Genomic DNA, 22,651 nt, shown 5'->3' with positions numbered 1-22,651 from the left:
TACCACACCATACCACACCACACTATACCACACCACCATATCACCACACCACACCACACCACACCATACCTCACCCTACCACACCATACCTCACCATACCACACCATACCCTACCACACCATACCACACCATACCCTACCACACCATACCACACCACACCATACCATACCACACCACACCATACCTCACCCTACCACACCATACCATCACCATACCACCCTACCATACCACACCACACCATACCACACCATACCATACCACACCACACCATACCTCACCCTACCACACCACACCACACCTCACCCTACCACATCATACCATAACATATCACACCATACCATACCACACCACACCATACCTCACCCTACCACACCATACCTCACCATACCACACCATACCACACCATACCTCACCCTACCACACCATACCACACCACACCATACCTCAACATACCACACCACACCATACCACACCACACTATACCACACCACACCATACCACACCACACCACACCACACCACACCATACCATACACACCATACCTCACCCTACCACACCATACCACACCACACCATACCATACCACACCATACCATACCACACCACACCATACCTCACCATACCTCACCATACCACACCACACCATATCACACCACACCACACCACACCCAGTGATGATTCAGTCAGACAGCAGACATGGCTGCTGGGGCTGACACATCCTGGGGTTGACTGGTTTTGTTTTCTTCAGGTTTTCTCTTCTTTCTGTCTCTCCGTCTGCCAGGAGCTTCAGAGTATCAACAACAAAGAGTTGAGAGGAGTTTGCAGGGGAAACAATAAGAGTTGTTGGCAGATATAAATTTGAGTGTCTGTTAGTGGATCTGATGATCAAAGACATGGAAAACAATTCTAGATGGACATGGAGGATGATACAACCTTCTGAAATAGCAGTTCTGTCATAACAAAACTCAATAACCTTTTTACAAAACAATACAAAATCCCAATAGTAGAATCATCCCTGTCCGTCTTGTAGCACATGGGGAGACGGTGTAAAGAGCTATTGAAAGGTATTCAGTGCAACCCTTGTCTGGGACAAAGGGCAAGCCTTTCTGAGTCAGACCAGGGACTAGGGACTAGTGATAAAGAACCAAAAGAATGACGGGTGAGAAGGAGGGGGTAAGGGGTGATGGCTAGGGTGTGAGGTGAGGAGTGTAGGGGGGAAAGGGTGAGGAGTGTGGAGGTAAATGGTGAAGGGTGAAGGTAAAGAGTGTGGGGTGAGGGGTGAAGGGTGAGAAGTTGGGGTGAGGGCTGAAGGGTGAAGGTGAGGAGTGTGGGGGTGAGGGGTGAGTAGTAAGGAGTTGGGGTGAGGGCTGAAGGGTGAGTGGTGAGGAATGTGGGGGTGAGGGGTGAAGGGTGAGGAGTTGGGGTGAGGGCTGAAGGGTGAGGGTGAGGAGTGTGGGGGTGAGGGGTGAGTGGTAAGGAGTTGGGGTGAGGGCTGAAGGGTGAGTGGTGAGGAGTGTGGGGGGTGAGGGGTGAGTGGTAGGAGTTGGGGTGAGGGCTGAAGGGTGAGGGTGAGGAGTGTGGGGGTGAGGGGTGAGTGGTAAGGAGTTGGGGTGAGGGCTGAAATGTGAGTGGTGAGGAGTATGGGGGTGAAGGGTGAGGGTGAGGGGTAAGGAGTTGGGGTGGGGGCTGAAGGGTGAGGGTGAGGAGTGTGGGGTGAGGGGTGAGTGGTAAGGAGTTGGGGTGAGGGCTGAAGGTTGAGTGGTGAGGAGTGTTGGGGTGAGGGGTGAGTGGTAAGGGTTGGGGTCAGGGCTGAAGCGTGAGTGGTAAGGGGTGTGGGGGTGAGGTGAGTGGGGGTGTGGGGTGAGTGGTGAAGGAGTTGGGGTGAGGGCTGAAGGGTGAGGGGTGAGGGAGTGTGGGGGTGAGGGCTGAAGGTTGAGGGTGAGGAGTGGGGGTGAGGGGTGAGGAGTGGGGAGTGTGGGGGCTAAGGGGTGAAGGGTGAGGGTAAGGAGTGGGGTGAGGGGTGAAGGGTGAGGAGTTGGGGTGAGGGCTGAAGGGTGAGGGTGAGGAGTTGGGGTGAGGGCTGAAGGGTGAGTGGTGAGGAGTGTGGGGGTGAGGGTGAGTGGTAAGGAGTTGGGGTGAGGGCTGAAGGGTGAGTGGTGAGGAGTGTGGGTGACTGAGGGGTGAGGGTGGTAAGGAGTTGGGGTGAGGGCTGAAGGGTGAGGGTGAGGAGTGTGGGGGTTGAGTGGTGAGGAGTGTGGGGGTGAGGGGTGAGTGGTAAGGAGTTGGGGTGAGGGCTGAAGGGTGAGGAGGTGGGGTGAGGGCTGAAGGTTGAGTGGTAAGGAGTTGGGGGTGAGGGGAAGGTGAGTGGTGAGGAGTTGGGGTGAGGGCTGGGGTGAGGGCTGAAGGCTGTGGGGTGAGGGGTGAGTGGTAAGGAGTATGGGGGTGAAGGGTGAGGGGCTGAAGTGTGAGTGGTGAGGAGTATGGGGGTGAAGGGTGAGGGGGTGAGGAGTGTGGGGGTGAGGGGTGAGTGGTAAGGAGTTGGGGTGAGGGCTGAAGGGTGAGTGGTAAGGAGTGTGGGGGTGAGTGGTGAGGAGTGTGGGGGTGAGGGGTGAGTGGTAAGGAGTTGGGGTGAGGGCTGAAGGGTGAGGAGTGTGGGGGTGAGGGCTGAAGGTTGAGTGGTAAGGAGTGTGGGGGGTGAGGGGTGAGTGGTAAGGAGTTGGGGTGAGGGCTGAAGGGTGAGTGGTAAGGAGTGTGGGGTGAGGGGTGAGTGGTAAGGAGTTGGGGTGAGGGCTGAAGGGTGAGTGGTAAGGAGTGTGGGGGTGAGGGGTGAGTGGTAAGGAGTTGGGGTGAGGGCTGAAGGGTGAGTGGTGAGAAGTATGGGGGTGAAGGGTGAGGGTGAGGGGTAGGGGTGTGGAGCTGAAGGGTAAGGGGTAAAGGGTGAGGAGGAGTATGCTGAGGATTATCTGCGGCAGGCATAAGCGTTGATGTTCTTGATGACATAGAAGCCGATGGTCATAGGGGGCATGGCTATCGTCCTCCCTGCCCGCAGCGTCTGAGGCTTCAATTCCGAACGTCTCGCTGTCCACCATCAACAACTTTTCTCCGTTCAACTGGACTGACCTGGGGGAGACAGGAGAGAGTGGAGTTGGAGAGATGAAGAGAGTGGAATGAAAGATAAAAGAGAGGAGAAGGATAATTGAGAGAGGGTGAGAGAGGGAAGTGTGGGAGAAAAGCTGGAGTGGTGGAGCAGCAGTCCTTCTGAGGCTGCATGTCCAGTCATCTGAACACTAGGGGAGGTAAAGTTACATAATGGCACCGTCCTGACGGGGCGGTTTTGTGACAGATGTGATCCCCTCTTAACTAGATGGAAGAGTGGCTAGGTTGTGGTTTATTTTCTCTCAATTCCAGGCAAATGCTGAATTGATCTGCACTATCATGGGTGGATTCCAGTCTAATACAACTAACTGACAAGGAACTGATCACCAACTCATTAAAGTCTGCCTCAGAGTGCACTGAGAAGTTTCAACCCTTTGGAAGTGGGGATTACACTGGATATCCTAAAATAAATAGCCCTACGAAATAACACAACAAAATTCTTCTGTATTTTTATGAGACTGACAGATTCCAATAGACATTTTCCTGTCCCGTCGTCTGTGAGTGGAGGCCTGTAGAAAGTCAGCAGTACACTAGATAACTGAACGTGAACGCTAATGAATCCAATGCAATGTTTCAACGTCCATGCCAGCGTTAAACGCAGCGAAATAGCAAATGATTAACACGGTTATAAAAATTAAAGGGCAATTTGTAACAATTTCTCAGGGGAAAAAGCAAGACTCAGAGACATATATACAGGACCAGTCAAATACTTGGACACACCTATTCATTCAAGGGTGTATTCTCCTCCTCTGGCGGCGTTCGGCGGTTGACGTCACCGGCTTTCTAGCCATCGCCGCTCCATTCTTCGATTATCCATTTGTTTTGTCTTGTTCCATTCACACCTGGTTTACATTCCCCAATTACACTACATGTATTTATTCCTCTGTTCCCCCTCATGTCTCTGTGTGAAATTGTTTGTGTGTTATGTGTTGTACGCACTAGGCTATGTGTTTGTTATTTTCCGTGTTATTTCACGAAGCCTGTATGAATTGTTAAACATTCATGTTGTGTGACTGTTTGTGCCCGCTATACACTTTGCCTTGTTGGCTGGAGGTTTTTAACGCAGCTGCGTCCGTCTGTAATCTTTCCCCTGCAGTAATAAAGTGTGCTCCTGTTCACAATTCTCTGCTCTCCTGCACCTGACTTCACCACGAGTACGCACACGCCTGACAAAGGGTTTTTCTTTATTTGTACTATTTTCAACATTGTAGAATAGTAGTGAAAACATCAAAACTATGAGATAACACATATGGAATCATGTTGTAGCCAAAAAACTACGAGATACACATATGGAATCATGTTGTAGCCAAAAGTGTTCAAATTATTTCTTCAAAGTAGCCACCCTTTGACTTGATGACAGCTTTGCACACTCTTGACATTCTCTCAACCAGCTTCATGAGGTAGTCGCCTGGAATGCATGTCAATTAACAGGTGTGAGAAGAAGAAGGCTGATGTTTTACGTGTCTCCAACCGATTCTGTTTGTTTGTTCGTTTACTTGCGTTGTTTGTAACTTGTTTTTTAACTTATTTTGTACATAATATTGACGTCTCTTATGACCGAAAATAATTTCTGGTCATCAGGACTGCGATTACTCACCACGGACTGCCAGAATCCTTGTTTTCCTTTATCGAATCTGACGAGCCCGAGCGAATGATATACTACTATCTCGGGAACAAGCCCAGGTCCCCATGATTTGCGTGAAGAGGAGGCGGAGAAAAAGGGGCCAGCGGGCTGCCTTCTGAGAATTTGTAGGCCATTGAATAAACCCCCACTTCACTCCATTCTGCCAGCAAACGTGCAATCTTTGGAGAATAAAATCGATGACCTACGCGGAAAATTACATTCAAAACTGTAATATCTTATGCTTCACGGAGTCGTGGCTGAACGACGACACTATCAACATACAGCTGGTTATTCGATGTACTGGCGGTATAGAACATCGGCGTCTGGGAAAATATATATATATTTCACCTTTATTTAACCAGGTAGGCAAGTTAAGAACAAGTTCTCATTTACAATTGCGACCTGGCCAAGATAAAGCAAAGCAGTTCGACACAAACAACAACACAGAGTTACACGTGGAGTAAAACAAACGTACAGTCATACAGACATACAGTAGAAAAATAAGTCTATATACAATGTGCGCAAGTAAGGTGAAATAAGGGAGGTAAAGGCAAAAAAAAGGCCATGGTGGCGAAGTAAATACAATATAGCAAGTAAAACACTGGAATGGTTGATTTGCAGTGGAAGAATGTGCAAAGTAGAGAGAAATAATGGGGTGCAAATGAGCAAAATAAATAAATACAGTAGGGAAAGAGGTAGTTGTTTGGGCTAAATTATAGATGGGCTATGTACAGGTGCAGTAATCTGTGAGATGCTCTGACAGCTGGTGCTTAAAGCTAGTGAGGGAGATAAGTGTTTCCAGTTTCAGAGATTTTTGTAGATCGTTACAGTCATTGGCAGCAGAGAACTGGAAGGAGAGGTGGCAAAAGGAAGAATTGGTTTTGGGGGTGACCAGAGAGATACACCTGCTGGAGCGCTTGCTACAGGCGTGTGCTGCTATGGTGACCAGCTAGCTGAGATAAGGGGGGACTTTACCTAGCAGGGTCTTGTAGATGACCCGGAGCCAGTGGGTTTGGCGATGAGTATGAAGCGAGGGCCAGCCAACAAGAGCGTACAGGTCGCAGTGGTGGGTAGTATATGGGGCTTTGGTGACCAAATGGATTGCACTGTGATAGACTGCATCCAATTTATTGAGTAGGGTATTGGAGGCTATTTTGCAAATGACATCGCCGAAGTCAAGGATTGGTAGGATGGTCAGTTTTACAAGGGTATGTTTGGCAGCATGAGTGAAGGATGCTTTGTTGCGAAATAGGAAGCCAATTCTAGATTTAACTTTGGATTGGAGATGTTTGATGTGAGTCTGGAAGGAGAGTTTACAGTCTAACCAGACATCTAGGTATTTGTAGTTGTCCACATATTCTAAGTCAGAACCGTGATGCTGGACGGGCGGGCAGGTGCAGGCAGCGATCGGTTGAAAAGCATGCATTTAGTTTTACTTGTATTCAAGAGCAATTGGAGGCCACGGAAGGAGAGTTGTATGGCATTGAAGCTCGCCTGGAGGGTTGTTAACACAGTGTCCAAAGACGGGCCAGAAATATACAGAATGGTGTCGTCTGCGTAGAGGTGGATCAGAGACTCACCAGCAGCAAGAGCGACATCATTGATGTATACAGAGAAGAGAGTCGGTCCAAGAATTGAACCCTGTGGCACCCCATAGAGACTGCCAGAGGCCCGGACAACAGGCCCTCCGATTTGACACACTGAAATCTATTATAGAAGTAGTTGGTGAACCAGGCGAGGCAATCATTTGAGAAACCAAGGATATCGAGTCTGCCGATGAGGATGTGGTGATTGACAAAGTCGAAAGCCTTGGCCAGGTCAATGAATACGGCTGCACAGTATTGTTTCTTATCGATGGCGGTTAAGATATCGTTTAGGACGTTGAGCGTGGCTGAGGTACACCCATGACCAGCTCTGAAACCAGATTACATAGCGGAGAAGGTATGGTGGGATTCGAAATGGTCAGTAATCTGTTTGTTGACTTGGCTTTCGAAGACCTTAGAAAGGCAGGGTAGGATAGATATAGGTCTGTAGAGTGTCTCCCCCTATGAAGAGTGGGGTGACCGCAGCTGATCTCCAATCTTTGGGAATCTCAGACGACACAAAAGAGAGGTTGAACAGGCTAGTAATATGGGTGGCAACAATTTCGCAGATAATTTTAGAAAGAAAGGTTCCAGATTGTCTAGCCCGGCTGATTTGTAGGGGTCCAGATTTTGCAGTTCTTTCAGAACATCAGCTGACTGGATTTGGGAGAAGGAGGAATGGGGGAAGGCTTGGGCGAGTTGCTGTGGCGGGTACAGTGCTGTTGACAGGGTAGGGGTAGCCAGGTGGAAAGCATGGCTAGTCGTAGAAAAATGCTTATTGAAATTCGCAATTATAGTGGATTTATCGGTGGTGACAGTGTTTCCTATCTTCAGTGCAGTGGGCAGCTGGGAGGAGGTGTTCTTATTCTCCATGGTAAGACAAGGGGCTAAGATGCTAAGCTCGAGGACTGTTTTGCCTGCACAGACGGGAATATGTTACGGATTTTCCGATGGCATTGAGGAGTACACCACATCAGTCATTGGCTTCATCAATAAGTGCATCGATGACGTCATCCCCACAGTGACCATTTATACATACCCCATCAAGAAGCAATGGATTTTATCCAACATCCGCACTGAGCTAAAGTCTAAAGCTTCCGCTTTCAAGGAGCGGGACTCTAACCCGGAAGCTTAGAAGAAATCCCACTATGCCCTCCAAGGGACCATCAAACAGGCAAAGCATCAATACAGGACTAAGATCAAATCGCATTACACCGGCTCTGACGTCGTCAGATGTGGCAAGGCTTGCAAACCATTACACACTACAAAGGGAAGCGCAGCCAAGAGCTGCCCAGTGACACGAGCCTCCAGATGAGCTAAATGACTTATGTGCTCGCTTCGAGGCAAATAACACTGAAACATGCAAGAGAGCACCAGCTATTCTGGACGACAGTGTGATCACGCTCTTCGCAGTCGATGTGAGTAAGAACTTTAAACAGGTTAACATTCACAAGGATGCAGGGCCAGACAGATTACCAAGACGTGTACTGCGAGCATGCGCTAACCAACTGGCAAGTGTCTTCGCTGACATTTTCATCCTCTCCCTGTCCGCGTCTGTAATAAGAACATGTTTTAAGCCGACCACCATAGTGTCTGTGCCCAAAAACACTAAGGTAACCTGCCTAAATGACTACCAACTCGTAGCACTCACGTTTGTAGCCATGAAGTGATATGAAAGGCTGGTCATGGCTCACATCAACACCATTATCCGAGAAGCCCTAGACCCACTCCAAACTGCAACCGCCCAACAGATCCACAGATGATGCAATCTCTACTGCACTCCACACTGCCCTTTTCCCAAATGGACAAAAGGAATACCTATGTGAGAATGATATTCATTGACTACAGCTCAGGGTTCAACACCATAGTGCCCTCAAAGCTCATCAATAAGCTAAGGACCCTGGGACTAAACTCCTCCCTCTGCAACTGGATCCTGGACTTCCTGACGGGCCGCCCCCAGGTGGTAAGGGTAGATAACAACACATCCGCCACGCTGATCCTCAACACGGGCACCTCAGGGGAGCGAGGTCAGTCCCCTCCTGTATTCCCTGTTCACTCATGACTGCACGGCCAGGCACGACTCCAACACCATCATTAAGTTTGCCGATGACACAACAGTGGTAGGCCTGATCACCGACAATGACGAGACAGCCTATAGGGAGGAGGTCCGAGACCTGGCAGTGTGATGCCAGGATAACAACCTCTCCCTCAACGTGATCAAGACAAAGGAGATGATTGTGACTACAGGAAAAAGAGGACCGAGCACGCCCCATTCTCATCGGCGGGGCTGCAGTGGAGCAGGTTGAGAGCTTCAAGTTCCTTGGTGTCCACATCACCAACAAACTAACATGGTTCAAGCACACCAAGACAGTCATGAAGAGGGCACAACAAAACCTACTCCCTTTCAGGAGACTGAAAAGACTTGGCATGGGTCCTCAGATCCTCAAAAGTTTCTACAGCTGCACCATCGAGAGCATCCTGACTGGTTGCATCATTGCCTGGTATGCGTCCATCTGGTTTGCGCTTAGCGGGACGATCATTTGTCTTTCAACAAGGACAATGACCCAAAACACACCTCCAAGCTGTGTAAGGGTTATTTGACCCAGAAGGAGAGTGATGGAGTGCTGCATCAGATGACCTGGCCTCCCCAATCCCCTAATCCTCAACCTAATTGAGATGGTTTGGGATGAGTGGTGTCGCTGAGTGAAGAAAAAGCAGCAAACAAGTGCTCAGCATACAGTTGAATTCGGAAGTTTACATACACTGAGGTTGGAGTCAGTATAACTCGTTTTTCAACCACTCACAATTTTCTTGTGAACAAACTATAGTTTTGGCAAGTCGGTTAGGACATCTACTTTGTGCATGACACAAGTACTTTTTTCAACAATATTATTATTTCACTTGTAATTCACTGTATCATAATTCCAGTAGGTCAGAAGTTTACATACAAATCAATCACAGAACAACAGCCATGGAAATTGTGAAGATGCTGGAGGAAACAGGTTCAAAAGTATCAACGTATATCCACAGTAAAACGAGTCCGATATCGACATAACCTGAAAGGCCGCTCAGCAAGGAAGAAGCCACTGCTCCAAAACCTCCATAAAAAAGTTAGACTATGGTTTGCAACTGCACATGGGGACAAAGATCATACTTTTTGGAGAAATGTCCTCTGGTCTGATGAAACAATAATATAACTGTTTGGCCATAATGACCATTGTTGTGCTTGGAGGAAAAAGGAGGAGGCTTGCAAGCCGAAGAGCACCTTCCCAACCGTGAAGCACGGCGGTGGCAGCATCATGTTGTGGGGGTGCTTTGCTGCAGGAGGGCCTTCTCAAAATAGATGGCATCATGAGGACAGAAACGTATGTGGAAATATTGAAGCAACATCTCCAGACATCAGTCAGGAAGTTAAAGCTTGGTTGCAAATGTGTCTTCCAAATGGACAATGACTCCAAGCATACTTCCAAAGTTGTGTCACAATGGCATATGGACAACAAAGTCAAGGTATTGGAGAGGCCATCACAAAGCCCTGACCTGAATCCCATAGACAATTTGTTGGCAGAACTGAAAAGGCGTGTGCGAGCACGGAGGCCTACAAACCTGACTCAGTTACACCAGCTCTGTCAGGAGGAACGGGCCAAAATTCACCCAACTTATTGTGGGACGCTTGTGGAAGGCTACGCGAAGCACGCTTGCTGTCTCTGCCTGGCCGGTTCCCCTCTTTCCACTGGGATTCTCTGCATCTAACCCTACTACAGGGGCCGAGTCACTGGCTTACTGGTGCTCTTTCATGTCGTCCCTAGGAGGGGTGCGTCACTTGAGTGGGTTGAGTCACTGATGTGATCTTCCTGTCTGGGTTGGCGCCCCCCCTTGGGTTGTGCTGTGGCGGAGATCTTTGTGGGCTATACTCTGCCTTGTCTCAGGATGGTAAGTTGGCGGTTGAAGATATCCCTATAGTGGTGTGGGTGCTGTGCTTTGGCAAAGTGGGTGGGGTTATATCCTTCCTGTTTGGCCCTGTCCGGGGGTATCATCGGATGGGGTCACAGTGTCTCCTGACCCCTCCTGTCTCAGCCTCCAGTATTTATGCTGCAGTAGTTTATGTGTCGGGGGGGCTAGGGTCAGTTTGTTATATCTGGAGTACTTCTCCTGTCTTATCCGGTGTCCTGTGTGAATTTAAGTATGCTCTCTCTAATTCTCTCTTTCTCTCTTTCTTTCTCTCTCTCTGAGGACCTGAGCCCTAGGACCATGCCTCAGGACTACCTGGCATGATGACTCCTTGCTGTCCCCTGGCCGTGCTGCTGCTCCAGTTTCAACTGTTCTGCCTGTGAGTATTATTATTTGACCATGCTGGTCATTTATGAACATTTGAACATCTTGGCCATGTTCTGTTATAATGCCAGCAGCATACCACCCTGCATACCACTGCTGGCTTGCTTCTGGTCAGTTCCTGGATGGGAGACCAGATGCTGCTGGAAGTGGTGTTGGAGGGCCAGTAGGAGGCACTCTTTCCTCTGGTCTAACAAAATATCCCAATGACACTGCCCTGTGTAGGGTGCCGTCTTTCGGATGGGACGTTAAACGGGTGTCCTGACTCTCTGAGGTCATTAAAGATCCCATGGCACTTATTGTAAGAGTAGGGGTGTTAACCCCGGTGTCCTGGCTAAATTCACAATCTGGCCCTCAAACCATCACGGTCACCTAATAATCCCCAGTTTACAATTGGCTCATTCATCCCCCTCCTCTCCCCTGTAACTATTCCCCAGGTCGTTGCTGCAAATGAGAACTTGTTCTCAGTCAACTTACCTGGTAAAATAATGGAAAAATAAATAAATAATCTCCACCCGGCACAGCCAGAAGAGGACTGGCCACCCCTCATAGCCTGGTTCCTCTCTAGGTTTCTTCCTAGGTTTTGGCCTTTCTAGGGAGTTTTTCCTAGCCACGGTGCTTCTACACCTGCATTGCTTGCTGTTTGGGGTTTTAGGCTGGGTTTCTGTACAGCACTTTGAGATATCAGTTGATGTACGAAGGGCTATATAAATAAATTTGATTTGATTTGTTTGACCCAAGTTAAACAATTTAAAGGCAATGCTACCAAATACTAATTGAGTGTATGTAAACTTCTGACCCACTAGGAATATGATGAAATAAATAAAAGCTGAAATAAATCATTCTCTCTACTATAATTCTGACATTTCATATTCTTAAAATAAAGTGCTGATCCTAACTGACCTAAAACAGGGAATTTTTACTAGGATTAAATGTCAGGAATTGTGAAATACTGAGTTTAAATGTATTTGGCTAAGGTGTATGTAAACTTCCGACTTTAACTGTATGTGTGAACTCCTTCAAGACTGTGGGAAAATCATTCCTCACGAAGCTGGTTGAATGATTTGTTTAACACTTTTTTGGTTACTACATGTTTCCATACGTGTTATTTAATAGTTTTGATGTCTTCACTATTATTCTACAAAGTAGAATATAGTAAACATAAAGAAAAATTATTGAATGTGTAGGTGTGTCCAAACTTTTGACTTGTACTGTATATATGGTTCGGGCAACACCTAACTATCAACCCACACCTCCAACTTGGCTTTCTTTTGAAAATACAAGGAGCTGTAGGGTGAACTCTCTCTCTGTCTCAGCTTGGGGTGCTAATGTGTGTAAAACAGCAGGCTTCAGAACCCCAATGTTGATCTTCACTAACGCCTCTCAGACGATTTATGTTAGCCAGTTCAAAGCACTGGGGAGCAGGGAAGTGGAATGAGAGAGAAACAGAGATGAAGAGAGAAAAACAGAGAGCAAGAGAGAGACAGGAAGGGGGAGTAGAAGGAGACAGAAAGAAAGAAAATAGGGGAAAAGTCTAAATATCCTTTTTATATAATGTAAATGAAATTACACTTCCATATGCTGTTCCTTCAGCAGCTCCTGGCTACAGATGTATCTCTCTCTCTCTCTGTGTGTGTGTGTGTGTGTGTGTGTGTGTGTGTGTGTGTGTGTGTGTGTGTGTGTGTGTGTGACCCTTCAAGTCAACAAGTTTCACCTAACTTTCACTCCAACACTGTTAGATTACAGCATGGTATTCAACGGATGGTTGCAGAGGGTCCGCAGAAATGTATACAGAATAAAAAATAAGCACAACATGTAAAGTGTTGGTCCCATGTTTAATGAGCTGAAATAAAAGATCCCAGAAATGTTCCATACGCACAAAAAGCTTATTTCTCTCAAATGTTGTGCACAAATTGGTTTACATCCCTGTTAGTGAACACTTCTCTTTTGCCAATATAATCCATACACCTGACAGGTGTGGCATATCAAAAAGGTGATTCAACTGTATGATCATTACACAGGTGCACCTTGTGCTTGGGACAATAAAAGGCCACTCTAAAATGTGCAGTTTTGTCACACAACACAATGCCACAGATGTCTTACGTTTGGAGGGGGCGTGCAATTGGCAACTGACTGCAGGAATGTTCACCAGAGCTGTTGCCAGAGAATTTAATGTTCATTTATCTACCATAAGCCGCCTCCAACTTCATTATAAAGAATTTGGCAGTAAGTCCAACCGGCCTCACCACCGCAGACCAAGTGTAACCATCCTCGAATAGGCTATCAGTGCGGCATGTGCTACAGGCTGCTGGTAAGCTTTCTTGACATGGACATAAATTTTTGCATACACATGGTTAACCTTTGTTTAACTGCTCGGTGCTTAGCAAAAATGTGTTTGGAGTTACCTTTTCTAGCTAATAGGCTACATTAGAGTTCACACTTCTTCTTCCAATTATAATGTGGGAAGGACAAAATAATGAAAAACTATCTACCAAATCTGTCAATTTAAAAATGTTGATTACTTCTCCTTGCCATTACCATTCACATGATAATAAGACAAGACATAACATGATGGAGTTCGCCGGTTTGCCTGGGAGGGGGTCCCTGGGCAATAAAGGTTGAAGACCCCTGGACTATAGTAACAATCACAGAGACCCTTATTCAAGTCCAGTTCGGGCTCCCCTGGGAATTCACTGCAATATACCTTGACAACAATTCTTCCATATTCCATAAAAAATGTGAGTTGTTTTGCGAAACAGCTATATTTACCAGGATGCATTAAACCCTGTGGATACAGTCCTACCAGGAACAGTATGATATTCCATTACACTTCTTGATTAGCCCCGGGAGTTAGTATAACCTTACCTAACATTTAATTGTTCATACACATATATAGTTGAGTGGTATCACTCCTGGCAATGAGCACACACCAGACCCCGATACGTCAGGGGTTTCAACCCTGTGGCCACCTTTCCTGTTTCATACTGTCTAAATAAAGTAATACAAAATAAGAAAGGAGAATGGAATTATACTATGATAATGACCTGATTGAGACCATAGGCTCCAAAGTGGAAAGAAGAATTAGAGAGCACCTCATTTGCTGATTGACCAGATTTATTGAGACTGAGAGTGTCTGCTAAATGACCAACATGTTAAATCTAGAGAATGCAAAGCCATTAAACAAACTAAGATCCATTTCCTGTGGCCAGACCTGCGTATACATGTACAGGGCTGGCTGTTGCATTGTAGTCACATTTATAGACATCTGGAGTTGCTCAAACAATAATAAAAGTCCCCAGTGCTCTACCTATGCTGAGTGAAAGCAGTAAGACCACCAGTTGGAGTCTAGAACAGAGCCGGCGTTCTCCTCCGTTGCTCACGGTTATATTAACAACCACTATAATCCCTTGTAACACCACTAACACATCCTCATCATTAACCTGTTATTACAATGCACACAGAAACACATGCACACACACAGGTCCGTACACCCATGTGAACGTGCACACACACACAGGTCCGTACACCCATGTGAACGTGCACACACACACACACTCATTAGGCCGTTATTGCAGGATCAGCCTTGTGTCTGAATAACAGGCTGAGTTTAGGCTGGAGAGGTCAAGAGAGGGATGGATTACTGCCAGACAGACAGGCAGAGAGGAGGGGGAAGGAGAGAGCAATGTGGGGAAACGATTGCAGCAGAGTTAGTGAAAAGGACTGGGGTTTTACTGCCTGGAAAACAGGGGGAGACAAGGAGAGGAGAGAATAAAAGAAGGATGGATGTGTAGAGATGTCAGGAATGGAGAGAGAGAAAGGAGCAAGAGAAAATGGGTGAATGGAGGGAGGGCAGCAGGGCTACTGGTATGGAATGGTAACAGTGAGGTAGAAGATAGAGGAACGGGGTGGATGGAGTGTAGGGCTGTGCAGGGCTACTGGTATGGAATGGTAACAGTGAGGTAGAAGACAGGGGAATGGGGTGGATGGAGTGTAGGGCTGTGCAGGGCTACTGGTATGGAATGGTAACAGTGAGGTAGAAGACAGGGGAATGGGGTGGATGGAGTGTAGGGCTGTGCAGGGCTACTGGTACTGGTAGAACAGCTAATCTTCCCAGAGGGCTCTGGGGGTGCAGACCAGATCAGACCAGAACCAGATCCAGACCAGAACCATCCCCTCTAGTAAGTCCTTTGGTACCAGCATATGTTTATTATCACGGCCCACACAGTTCACTTTTCAATTTCAATAAACAAGGACAAACTTATTGTGCTAATCGGATTCTATTGCCAATTCTCAACCATGGACGTTTGGATGTTTGATGTTTGATATCTCTTTGCTGTGTGTGTGTGTGTGTATGTCATGACTGACTGCTTCCCTCTCATGAACATTTGCTCCTACTATAAATACATCCAACGGTAAACATCATAGCATATTCCCTCTGTAGAAATACTATAGCCTGTCAAAAATCCCACCATTTGGAGAAAAATTCTACCTTTTGAGACCTTTTAATATTTTTCTTTGAAATAATCAAATATGAATCTTTATAACCTGGCTAAAAAGACCCTCAAGTCTTCTTACCATCCAGTATACTGTAGAGCAGGGATCATCAACTAGATTCAGCAGCGGGACGATTTGTTTCTTGAGCGGAGGGTCGGGGGGCAGAGACATAATTACAAATCATTTGTAGACTGCAAATTGACTGCAAGTCACCCAAACAGATATCATATTTGACTAAAACACATTCATTTCAAATCTTGCTTACATTTGTATACAATCTATTATGCGTGGGAATACTTGGGAACAGTTTTCCAAAATGAAAATCACTTGTAGCTGACTATGTTTTTATCGTCTTTTATGTCCAACAATGACAGTTCTAAAATGTTTATAATAATAATTATATGGGCAACCTTGCTGTGTAGTGTAGTATCTAGACAACTATGGTCCTGGAGGGCTGCAGGGTTATGCACGTTTTTGCTTCATTCCAGCACTAAGTATCTATAGTATGAAGACCTTATAAAGGGTTTATGAAGGCTTGAGCCTTTAAAGATGTGGTTTATTTACAGTGGAACCAAAAATGCTTCAGTAGAGATGCACAAATCCTATCTTCCAATCTTCCCTATTAAAGGAGAACCCCCCCCCCACCCTGTTTCCCACAGAGAGGTTAGCTAGAGGGACAGCTGTGTTATGGTAACCTAGGTCTCTCTGGCTCTCTCCTGTATGTTGGAATTGCCAGGTCAGTGGGTCACGGTGTGTATGCGTGCGTGCATGTGTGTGTGTGCAACTACATATTAAGACGCCGAGGTCTGGTCCTCGATAATGTTTTCTAATTTGAATAAAAAGTTTATAATAAAAATATATACCGTATAGGGCCTATTGCACAAGTAAAAATATATACAGTATGGGGCCTATTGTACAAGTAAAAATATATACAGTATGGGGCCTATTGTACAAGTAAAAATATAGACAGTATGGGGCCTATTGCACAAAGAAAAATATATACAGTATGGGGCCTATTGTACAAAGAAAAATATATACAGTATGGGGCCTATTGCACAAAGAAAAATATATACAGTATGGGGCCTATTGTACAAAGAAAAATATATACAGTATGGGGCCTATTGCACAAATAAAAATATATACAGTATGGTGCCTATTGCACAAATAAAAATATATACAGTATGGGGCCTATTGCACAAATAACAATATATACAGTATGGTGCCTATTGTATAAATAAAAATATATACAGTATGGGGCCTATTGTATAAATAAAAATATATACAGTATGGTGCCTATTGCACAAATAAAAATATATACAGTATGGGGCCTATTGCACAAAGAAAAATATATACAGTATGGGGCCTATTGTACAAAGAAAATATATACAGTATGGGGCCTATTGCACAAATAAAAATATATACAGTATGGGGCCTATTGCACAAATAACAATATATACAGTATGGGGCCTATTGCACAAAGAAAAATATATACAGTATGGGCCTATTGTACAAATAAAAATATATACAGTATGGGGCCTATTGCACAAATAAAAATATATACAGTATGGGGCCTATTGTACAAATAAAAATATATACAGTATGGGGACTATTGTACAAATAAAAATATATACAGTATGGGGCCTATTGTACAAATAAAAATATATACAGTATGGGGCCTATTGTACAAATAAAAATATATACAGTATGGTGCCTATTGCACAAATAAAAATATATACAGTATGGGGCCTATTGTACAAATAAAAATATATACAGTATGGGGCCTATTGTACAAATAAAAATATATACAGTATGGGGCCTATTGTACAAATAAAAATATATACAGTATGGGGCCTATTGTACAAATAAAAATATATACAGTATGGTGCCTATTGCACAAATAAAAATATATACAGTATGGGGCCTATTGCACAAATAAAAATATATACAGTATGGGGCCTATTTTACAAATAAAAATATATACAGTATGGGGCCTATTGCACAAATAAAAATATATACAGTATGGGGCCTATTGCACAAATAAAAATATATACAGATATACAGTATGGGGCCTATTGCACAAATAAAAATATATACAGTATGGGGCCTATTGCACAAATAAAAATATATACAGTATGGGGCCTATTGTACAAATAAAAATATATACAGTATGGTGCCTATTGCACAAATAAAAATATATACAGTATGGGGCCTATTGCACAAAATATGAATGACGGGTCAACATCTAAATATTGCTCCCAGCTTTGATCAAAGCTCAGAACATCTATATTTTTTAAACCAAATCAAATCTAATTGTATTTGTCACAATCAAGTGCAGACCTTACCTTGAAATGCTTACTTACAAGCCCTTAACCAACAATGCAGTTCAAGAAATATAGTTATATTTAATAGATAAACGAATGTAAAAAAAAAAACATAAAATAAGTAACACAATAAAATAACAAAAATGACGCTATATACAGGGGGTACCGTTACTGAGTCAATGTACAGGGGTACATGTTAGTCAAGGTAATATGTACATGTAGGTAGGGGTAAATTGACAATGCATAGATAATGAAAAGCGAGTAGCAGCAGTATACAAAACCAATGGGGGACAATGTAAATAGTCCAGTGGCCATTTGATTAATTGTTCAACAGTCTTATGACTTGGGGTAGAAGCTGTTAAGGAGCCATTTGGACCTAGGCTTGGTGCTCTGATAATGATTGGCGTGCGGTAGCAGAGAGAAGCAGACTTGGGTGACTGGAGTCTGACAATTCTTTGGGTCTTCCTCTGACACCGCCTAGTATATACAGTGGGGAGAACAAGTATTTGATACAATGCCGATTTTGCAGGTTTTCCTACTTACAAAGCATGTAGAGGTCTGCCATTTTTATTATAGGTACACTTCAACTGTGAGAGACGGAATCTAAAACAAAATTCCATAAAATCACATTGTATGATTTTAAAGTAATTAATTTGCATTTTATTGCATGACATAAGTATTTGATACATCAGAAAAGCAGAACTTAATATTTGGTACAGAAACCTTTGTTTGCAATTACAGAGATCATACGTTTTCTGTAGTTCTTGACCAGGTTTGCACACACTGCAGCAGGGATTTTGGCCCACTCCTCCATACAGACCATCTCCAGATCCTTCCGGTTTTGGGGCTGTCGCTGGGCAATATGGACTTTCAGCTCCCTCCAAAGATGTTCTATTGGGTTCAGGTCTGGAGACTGTCTAGGCCACTCCAGGACCTTGAGATGCTTCTTATGGAGCCACTCCTTAGTTGCCCTGGCTGTGTGTTTCAGGTCGTTGTCATGCTGGAAGACCCAGCCGCAACCCATCTTTAATGCTCTTACTGAGGGAAGGAGGTTGTTGGCCAAGATCTCGCGATAAGATCTCCCCTCAATACGGTGCAGTCGTCCAGTCCCCTTTTGCAGAAAAGCATCCCCAAAGAATGATGTTTCCACCTCCATGCTTCACGGTTGGGATGGTGTTCTTGGGGTTGTACTCATCCTTCTTATTCCTCCAAACCCGTGAGTGGAGTTTAGACCAAAAAGCTCTATTTTTGTCTCATCAGACCACATGACCTTCTCCCATTCCTCCTCTGGATCATCCAGATGGTCATTGGCAAACCTCAGACGGGCCTGGACATGCCCTGGCTTGAGCAGGGGGACCTTGCGTGCGCTGCAGGATTTTAATCCATGACGGCGTAGTGTGTTACTAATGGTTTTCTTTGAGACTGTGGTCCCAGCTCTCTTCAGGTCATTGACCAGGTCCTGCCGTGGAGTTCTGGGCTGACGTGGTGAGATCTTGCATGGAGCCCCAGACCGAGGGTGATTGACCATCATCTAGAACTTCTTCCATTTTCTAATAATTGCGCCAACAGTTGTTGCCTCCTCACCAAGCTGCTTGCCTATTGTCCTGTAGCCCATCCCAGCCTTGTGCAGGTCTACAATTTTACCCCTGATGTCCTTACACAGCTCTCTGGTCTTGGCCATTGTGGAGAGGTTGGAGTCTGTTTGATTGAGTGTGTGGACAGGTGTCTTTTATACAGGTAACGAGTTCAAATAGGTGCAGTTAATACAGGTAATCAGTGGAGAACAGGAGGGCTTCTTAAAGAAAAACGAACAGGTCTGTGAGAGCCAGAATTCGTACTAGTTGGTAGGTGATCAAATGCTTATGTCATGCAATAAAATACAAATTAATTACTTAAAAATCATACAATGTGATACCTATGATAAAAATTACAGACCTCTACATGCTTTGTAAGTAGGAAAACCTGCCAAATCGGCAGTGTATCAAATACTTGTTCTCCCCACTGTAGGTCCTGGATGGCAGGAAGCTTGGCCCCAATGATTTACTGGGCCAAACGCACCATCCTCTGTAGGCTTTACGGTTGCCATACCAGGCAGGGATGTAACTGGTCAAGATGCTCTCGACGGTGCAGCTGTAGAACGTTTTGAGGATCTGGGGACGCATGGCAAATCTTTTCATTCTCCCAAGGGGAAAAATTTGTTGTTATGCCCTTTTCACGACTTTCTTGGTGTGTTTGGACCATGATAGTTTGTTGGTGATGTGGACACCAAGGAACTTGAAACTCTCGACCCGCTCCACTACAGCCCCATATATGAGAAGCGGGGTGAACAGGCAGTGGCTCGGGTGGTTGCTGTCCTTGATGTTCTTTTTGGCCTTCCTGTGACAACGGGTGGTGTAGGTGTCCTGGAGTGCAGGTAGTTTGCCCCCGGTGATGCGTTGTGCAGACCTCACTACCCTCTGGAGAGCCTTACGGTTGTGGGCGGAGCAGCCGTACTAGGCGGTGATACAGCCCGACAGGATGCTCTCGATTGTGCATCTGCATAAGTTTGTGAGTGTTTTTGGTGACAACACAAATTTCATCAGTCTCCTGAGGTTGAAGAGACATTGTTGCGCCTTCTTCTCCATGCTATCTGTGTGGGTGGACCATTTCAGTTTGTCCGTGTTGTGTACGCCAAGGAACTTAAAACTTTCCACCTTCTCCACTACTGTCTCGTCGATGTGGATAGGGGGTGCTACCTTTGCTGTTTCCTGAAGTCCAAGATCATCTCCTTTGTTTTGTTGACGTTGAGTGTGAGGTTATTTTCCTGACACCACACTCCGAGGGCCCTCACCTCCTCCCTCTAGACCATCTCGTCGCTTTTGGTAATCAATCCATTCCACTGTTGTGTTGTCTGCTAACTTGATGATTGAGTTCGAGGCGTGCGTGGCCACGCAGTCATGGGTGAACAGGGAGTACAGGAGAGGGCTCAGAACGCACCCTTGTGGGGCCCCAGTGTTGAGGATCATCAGGGTGGAGATGTTGTTTCCTACCCTCACCACCTGGGGGCGTCCCATCAGAAAGTCCAGGACCCAGTTGCACAGGGCGGGGTCGAGACCCAGGGTCTCGAACTTAATGGTGAGTTTGGAGGGTACTATGCTGAGCTGTAGTCGATGAACAGCATTCTTACATTTGTATTCCTCTTGTCCAGATGGGACAGGGCAGTGTGCAGTGTGCAGTGTGATTGTGTCATCTGTGGACCTATTGGGGCAGTAAGCAAATTAGAGTAGAGTCTCTCAAAGCACTTCATGATGACGGAAGTGAGTGCTACGGGGCGATAGTCATTTAGCTCAGTTACCTTAGCTTACTTGGGAACAGGAACAATGGTGGCCCTCTTGAAGCATGAGGGAACAGCAGACTGGGATAGGGATTGATTGAATATGTCCGTAAACACACTAGCCAGCTGGTCTGTGCATGCTCTGAGGACACTGCTATGGGATGCCGTCTGGGCCGGCAGCCTTGCGAGGGTTAAATGTTTTACTCACGTTGGCTGCGGTGAAAGAGAGCCCGCAGGTTTTGGTGACAGGCCGTATCGGTGGCACTGTATTGTCCTCAAAGAGAGCAAAGAAGTTGTTTAGTTTGTCTGGGAGCAAGACATCGGGGTCTGCGACGGGACTGGTTCTCTTTTTGTAGTCTGTGATTGACTGTAGACCCTGCGACATACGTCTTGTGTCTGAGCCATTGAATTGCGACTCTACTTTGTCTCTATACTGACGCTTAGATTGTTTGATTGCCTTACGGCGGAATAGCTACACTGTTTGTATTCTGTCATGTTTCCGGTCACCTTGCCCTAATTAAAAGCAGTGGTTCGGCTTTCAGTTTTGCGTGAATGCTGCCATCAATCCACGGTTTCTGTTTGGGGAAGGTTTTAATAGTCGCCATGGGTACAACATCACCGATGCACTTGCTAATGAACTCGCTCACAGAGTCAGCGTATACTTCAATGTTGTTGTTCGATACTATCCGGAACGTATCCCAGTCCACGTGATCGAAGCAATCTTGAAGCGTGGAATCAGATTGGTCGGACCAGCATTGAACAGACCTGAGCACAGGCGTTTCATGTTTTAGTTTCGGTTTATAGGCTGGAAGCATCAAAATGGAGTCGTGGTCAGATTTGCCGAAAGGAGGGCGAGGGAGGGCTTTGTATGCATCACGGAAGTTAGAGTAACAATGATCCAGAATTTTGCCAGCCCGGGTCGTGCATTCGATATGCTGATAAAAATTTAGGGAGCCTTGTTTTCAGATTAGCCTTGTTAAAATTATACAGCTCGTTAAATGTGGTCGTACTGCCAGCATTGGTTTGTGGTGGTAAATAGATGGCTTTGAACAAATATAGATGAAATATGTTTTGGTAGAAAGTGTTGTCTATTGTTTTTCATGAGGTGCTCCACCTCAAGCGAGCAATACCTAGAGACTTCCTTGTTATAAGACATTGCTCACCAGTTGTTATTGAGAAATAGACACACACCACCACCCCTCGTCTTACCGGACATAACTGTTCTGTCCGGCCGATGCACAGAACATTCAACACACTCTCGAACAGCTAACTCCGCACTCTCACGGCACAGGCTGAGCACCTGAGATATGAAACGAACTACCCCATCTCACAGTCGGCTCAATAGGCAATTAGTCTGGAGATGCTGCTGGTAGTGTGTTGGCGAGATGCCAGACAAAAGATTGACTTGCCTAGTTAAATAAAGGTTAAATAAAATGTTTTTTTTTAAATGCATTAGCAAAAAATACTCAAAATAACTTTACACAGAGTATACTGAAACAGACAGTGATGTGGCACTCAGTGGTGAGGCTGGGGCAGGCTGCAATGCATGCAGGAGGAAGCAGAGGAGACAGAGGTCAGTTCTGTGGTTCACAAACTTGTGGTGGGGCATAACATTACAATTGTATAGCTAACAGGCTGTGTGTTCTTTGTAGATGGACTGAGGTGAATGAAGCTACAGCAGCCAAGGTGATAATGGCTGGGGTCTTTTTAGCTTGTTTTTGCTGTTCTCCAAATAGCATTTTAAAGAGTTTTGTATTGTATAGAAATGCAGTAAATGAGCTTCTTTTCAAAAGAAACATTTCTTGGGGGAAACACCTAAATATTGGCCGTAT

At 45.5% G+C, this 22,651-nt stretch overlaps 1 pseudogene; it reads right to left on the bottom strand.

Annotated features, from left to right (window-relative positions):
* Nucleotides 1-2,958: 2,958 nt before the first annotated feature.
* LOC115121879 (inactive heparanase-2-like) overlaps nucleotides 2,959-22,651 on the bottom strand; it is a 293,833-nt pseudogene continuing 274,140 nt past the window's right edge.

Source organism: Oncorhynchus nerka, linkage group LG16 (genome assembly GCF_034236695.1).
Source record: "Oncorhynchus nerka isolate Pitt River linkage group LG16, Oner_Uvic_2.0, whole genome shotgun sequence".
NCBI classification, from domain to species: domain Eukaryota; kingdom Metazoa; phylum Chordata; class Actinopteri; order Salmoniformes; family Salmonidae; genus Oncorhynchus; species Oncorhynchus nerka.
The sequence above is the reverse complement of the archived record's forward strand: the minus strand, read 5'-3'. Positions and strand labels throughout refer to the sequence as shown.